The 6,000-nt window shown below is 49.6% G+C and overlaps 1 long non-coding RNA gene across 1 annotated transcript; it reads left to right on the forward strand.

Moving 5' to 3' along the window:
- The first annotated feature begins 56 nt into the window (after window positions 1–56).
- LOC122241077 lies at window positions 57–5,561 on the forward strand. Its single transcript, XR_006221031.1, has 2 exons — window positions 57–1,812; window positions 4,880–5,561. It is a non-coding gene; the product is annotated as an uncharacterized LOC122241077 (long non-coding RNA).
- Window positions 5,562–6,000: the final 439 nt, after the last annotated feature.

The following is a 6,000-nucleotide window of genomic DNA, read 5'->3' on the forward strand; positions in this document are numbered from 1 at the left end:
GCTCCAGGCGCCTGCGCTGCTGCCTGGTTTCCGTGGCAACCGCGCAGGGGCGCCGAGGGACGCTGGTCCCGCGGAGGGGAGGTGCCGCCCGCTAGGGAGGCGGGGCTCCCGGAGGGCACCGCTGGGGACCTGCCTCCGGGGGCCACCCCGGGTGCCTCCCACCGGCTCGTCGTCCTCCGCGTCGTCTTCCCGCTTTCCTGTTTGCCCCGTTTTCATCCACCTTCAGATATGTGGCCTTGGACCAGGTCCTTGATTGTAGCCTCAGTCTCCCATCTGTAAAATGGGATAACAGCCGTTCATTTGTTCCAACCTTTACTGGGCTTCTCTGGGCCAAGCGCAGACTTAGGTTCTGGGGATACAGGACAAGCAGTCCCGTCCTTCTGGGACGGGATGAAAACGAGGCGAGGAGCTAGTGTGTTGTAAATGGAAAATGCTGTGTGGATGTTAGTTAAGAGCAAGTCGCCATGAGGGTCTGCGTTCATTGCCCTTCTTCCTTCTTCTTTCGGCACTATTGAGATTTATTTGCAAATTCTAGAACCCGCAGTCCCTGCAGGAATATATTCAGGACCAACGCGGCGCCGAGAGCCTGGAGAAGATACCCACCTAAAAAATAACAGCCTGAGTCTGGATCACAGAACCTGGCTCCCACCATCGCTAATGAAGGGAACAAAAGAGTCGCATAAATCAGCAAAAGAAAGAAAGAACTAAAAACTTAAGCACAGCTTTGTGCTACAAATGTCAAAAACGGTACTCAGTGAACTAGAAGCCCGCTGCCGATCACGGCATCTGAATCTCATTCCCATTCCGCACAAATCCCTACCAGGGAAGGAAACCAAGTAGACAAAATACCACGAATTTTTGGTGACTCCACCGAGCGGGAGGGTGAGCACAGAAGCAAACCACCAGGGAAACGCAGGGGAGACAAAACTATTGTGAATAGAAAGCGGCCCCTGCTGCCCCAGGACCCGACCAGAGCTGGGAAAAAGCACTAGGGCTTGCCACTTTCTAGGCCTTTGCACCGAGTTGAGGCAGAGATTCAAAGTCCAAGGACATTTTTGTCACAGGGACTGGGTAGGCTTCTAACAAGGGTGGGGGCAGGAGTTTAGCAGAATCGCACTCTTGCACACAGCCAGGGGGCCAGCCCTAGTCCTCACTGTATATACATACAGGTCATGGAAACATGGGTAAAAATGCAATCTTCCAGCTCTCAAACTCGTTCAGGTACAGTGAGAAAGCAGCCGAGGAAAATCTGTTCACATATTTGAACAAATAGAAGGTTTTACAAAGAGCAATCCATTTTAACATGAACAAGACGGAAGCAGTAAGTCCACTACCCAAGCTGAAGGCTTTCGTAACAGGGGAAGCAATAAAAAAAGAATTACAGTGTGGGCGAGACAGATGAAGAACCTAGCCCGGAAGAAAATGTAAGCAAAGAGAAGAAAATTCGTCACATGTGTCCCAGGTTCTAGAACAAATTAATATGACCATTAGCTGAAGAGAATAAGGGCTGAAAGAAATGATGCAATGGCACAATGAGAAGAGAAGGATTCTACAGCTAAGGCAACGAAATGAAAATCAGAAACACCCACCAGAGAAACCAAATTAGAAAGACCAAGAAATAGACTGGGCGGCGTGTCCGTCCTCTGGAGTAACGCTCAGCCACACGAAGGCATGAGTGGCCAACACCTGCAGCCACGTGGAGGAACCCTGAAGACCTCAGGCGAAGGGAGACAGGCCGGGTACCAAAGGACAGATCCTGCGTGGCGTCCCTTCGCATGACATCCCTATTGTGGCAAATTTACAGAGACAGAGGTAGGTTCGAGGTGAGCAGGGGCCGGGGGAGGGAGGGCGTGGGGGTGTCAGTGCCTAATGGGTGTGGAGCTTCCGGTGGGGGTGATGGGAAATCTTGGAAATAGTGCCGGTGGCCCCGTGGCATTGTGGACATGGTCCATGGCATCCAACCGCACGCTTAAAACGGCAAGTTTTATGTCATGTGTACACGAATTAGGACCTGGGCGTTTTGAGCAGGTGGCCGAGAGCAGAGGAGACCATGTACTGAGACCAAGTACTGAGAAAGTGTCATTCACAGGAGGCGTGGTGTGGCGTGGAGGGAAAATCAGAGATGACCCTGAAGGCCCAGTGCCGGTGATGGGCAGGGAGGCCGGCCTGCTGGCAGAATGGGAGGCGGCTTTGGGCTGCTTCACGTGGGGGGGCACCTGCAAGACGGGAGCAGAGGGCACCGAGACACCATGAGCTGCAGCAGCCAAGGGTGACCGCTGGCACGGCTTAGTGAGGAAGACGAGGCAGGACAGCAGCCCCAGAGGGGCCACCGGGACGTGCAGGCTTGTTGTCCCGGGTCCCGGGACCCTCCTGGGTCCAGTTCCAGATTTCCTGAAAGTCCCCCGGCCGCCCCGCCTGGGGATGCTGCTCATCACACCCCCCACGTCCTCAGAGCGTGGTGTGGCTCCTTGAGTGGTTTTATGCTGCCGCGTGCTGATAGCTGTCGTTTCCTCACGGGCTCAGGTAGAGGAGTCCCCCAACGATGCGTTTACGCGGGGTGCGACTTCAAGGCTGGGGGACAGGAAGCGCCGGCCTCTGGGTCAGCTCCCGTAGGTGTCTGGGGAGACCCGCGGGTCCGCAGGCGGCGAAGGCAGGACAGATAAGGAAGGAAAGGTGTAGGGTTCAAAGTGCATTGGAAGGACTTCTCTCAAATGTAAGACACGTTTTCTAGGCTTCTAAGCATAAAATGTCATTCCTCCTAAGAGGCGTATTTTAACCTGTCAGATGCCAAGCCCTCTGCCGTGACATGCCCCCTTTTACGTCTGATGTTATGTCTGCACAAAAGCTAACGGGTGGCACAGGGACCCTTTTACGTTTGCATACAGAACTGGAAGTGAAGAGAGTATTCATTTCTTCCGATCATGGTTCTGAAAGTAAATGTTGGCAGACCCCTGGTGTCCCAAGACCCGCCATTTACACTCTTGACTCCTCCTGACCAACGTCCGATGTCAGCGACATGTTACAACTTATAACGGGGGCAATTCTCCTTACCTCAAAGGATTATTGTAAGAATTCAATGAATAATGGATGCAGGGCACTTGGCACACGTTAGGACCCACCTGCTGTTACGTGGCAGCTAATCCCTTAAGCTGCTGGGGTTGCCAAGGTGTCCGCTCAAAATCCACATCTCAATTAGCAGCATTCCTGATTTGGGGGTTTGCGGTGATCGTGGGAGGAATCCCAGATGTCGAGGATCTGGTGCATGCAGGTTTTTCCGTGGGGTGCGCGTAGCAGAGATATTGGCTTAATACCAGTGATAGGTACACACTCGACCCTGCAGCTGAAATCTACGTGCCCGAACAGCAAAGCATTTAGTTGTGAAACTTGGCTTCTCTCCAGTCTATCACAATAACATATCAAAGGATATCGGACTGGAAATTAGTCTTATTTGATGGATTTTGTTGAGCATATGCTAGGAAACAGATTTAAAATGGATGTTAGGAATCCGAGCGTTATGGTCTGGATGGAATTCAGACTAATGATACAAACAGCAAAGTTATTTTACGTCAAATAAGCATCACTTCCCCTGGGAAATGAGTGTGTGTGTGTGTGTGTGTGTGTGTGTGTGTGTGTGTGTGTGCTTCTTATAAGCTGCTGTATTATCTATAAATAAAACTGTCCAGCGTGAGAAAAAAATGAAAAGGAACTAGCCAAAGACAGGATGTTTTTTATTATTATTATTGTTATTATCCTGGTTTTTTTTTTTCCCACAAACATTGAGGCAGCTTTTGTAACCCAGGTGCAAAGGAGGTCACTCCTCATTGTTTTAACACCTGCTGTCTTTTAAAATGAACATGATTCCCACAAGCCATTGATAAATTCAGTCTTAAAACTGCCTCAGAAATGACTGATCCTACTTCCGAATAACTAGCATGTGCCCGTCCAATTTGCTTTGTTTTGTTGTGTTTCTGTTTGACTCTCAAACCGTTTCCCTCCTCTTATGTGATTTTCACAATGCTCCTAGCAAAACAATAGCTCTTGATACCCAGGGTAGAAAGCTAATTGCAATTAAAAGCCGCGTGGCGCATAAAACAAAAGCGATAACATTAATGAGAGGTGTTTCGAGACTTAAATTGCCAGGGGCCCTGAGTGCATCAGTAAGATGCAGTTTAACAGCAGAGAAAATACTTAATCTGCTCATTTATCGTAGTCCACGGCCGGACTTAATAGGAATAGAATCTCCGTTTAAAGAAATCGGGCAGAAGCCTAGTGAGACGTTCACGGGCGCGTTCGAACCCCGTCTGTCTTCCAGCCGTTTCTCTGCTGCTCCTTTGTTTATCCCTGCTCCCTACAAATGCCACACCTCTGAGAAGCGGTGCTGCCCTGTAGCAGGGCAGGGTGCCAGGGACCTCACGGCACTCGGCATGGGCTCATCGCAGACCCCACGGGGTGTCTTCCTGGTTCAAATACCCAGTGCAGCCTGTTGATGCTGGGCTGAGCCTTAAACGGTAAAGCCATCCTGGTCACGTGCCTGCCTCCTGTCTTCCCAGCGGGTTGCTGACTTCTGCGTTTCTACGCTGTGGATACGATTGCAGACTTTTTAGTTGTCTGACACATGAAATGCAGATGAACATAGTAAGAGCTATGTTGATGGGCCCCCGGGTGGTTCCGTCGGTGAAGCGTCCGACTTCTGCTCAGGTCACGATCTCGCGGTTCCGAGGTTCGAGCCCGGCGTCGGACTCTGCGCTGAGAGCGCAGAGCCTGCTTGGGATTCCCTCTCTCCCTCTCTCTCTGCCCCTGCCCTGCTCACGAGCTCGCTCTCTCTCTCTCTCTCAAAATAAATAGATAAACTTAAAATAAAATTACCTTTTTATTACAGTCAATGCAGAAGAGGACGCAGCTCTCCAGCCTACTGCTCGAGGAGTTTTCCCAGTCCGCAAACACTCATAAGTACATCGACCGAGACACAGACGAGCAGGATCCCCCAAGTGCTCTGTGCCCTTCCTAATCGCATCCTGTGTCGTTTCCCCACAGGCAAGCATTACCCGACTGATGCCAATGAGTACTTCTCCCTTATAAAGGAAGACTTTGTGAAGTTCTCCTGAGGAAGAGAGAGAGAGAGGAGAGGGAGAGGGAGAGCGAGAGCGAGATCTCCAGTTTTCCGAGTAGCAGTTTTTGTTGTTCCACATGCTTACCAACACTTGGAATTTCCTGTCTTTTTTCTTTGAAATCGTGGTGTCGTCATCTCCTTGTGTTTGTGATTGGCATTTCTCGGATGGGTCACGGTGCCGAGAACCTTCTCACGTGCCCGTCTGGCCCTTTGGATATCCTCTGTTGTGTTTTCGTGAAGCACCCGTGGAAATCACTGAGCAAACTTTCACTAGAATTCCTGTCTTTTCCTTACCCACTTTTAGAAGATATTTGCACATTCTGACATCAGCCCACGTTTAATATATTTATTGAGAATAGCTCCTGTCACCACACGGTTTGCTTTTTCTCTCTCTTCACGATGTCTTCTGGTGAATAGCATCTCCTAATTTTAATAAAGCCTAACATATCCATCTGTTTCTCTATGATTAGTGATTGTTTTGTGTTCTGTTTAAGAACTTGTTTTTGCCTACTTCAAGGTGATGAAATATTCCTCTGTGTTTCTGTGTTGTCTTCCCGAAGCTGTACTGTCTTACTTTTCACATTTAGATCTATAATTTATGTAGAATTAGTGTTTTGGGGCGCCTGGGTAGCTCAGTCGGTTGATTAAGCGTCCGAGTGCAGCTCAGGTCATGATCTCACGGTTCGTGGGTTTGAGCCCCGTGTCAGGATCTGTGCCCGGAGCCTGGAGCCCGCTTCGGATTCTGTGTCTCCCTCTCTCTGCCCCTCCCACACTCATGCTCTATCTCTGTCTCTGTCTCAAAAATGATATGATATATCATTAAAAAATTTAAAAAAAGAATTAGTTTTTCCATGAAGTGTGAAATAGAGATTAAATCTTGTTTTTTGTTT

Source organism: Panthera tigris, chromosome C1 (assembly GCF_018350195.1).
Source record: "Panthera tigris isolate Pti1 chromosome C1, P.tigris_Pti1_mat1.1, whole genome shotgun sequence".
In the NCBI taxonomy this organism is placed as follows: Eukaryota; Metazoa; Chordata; class Mammalia; order Carnivora; family Felidae; genus Panthera; species Panthera tigris.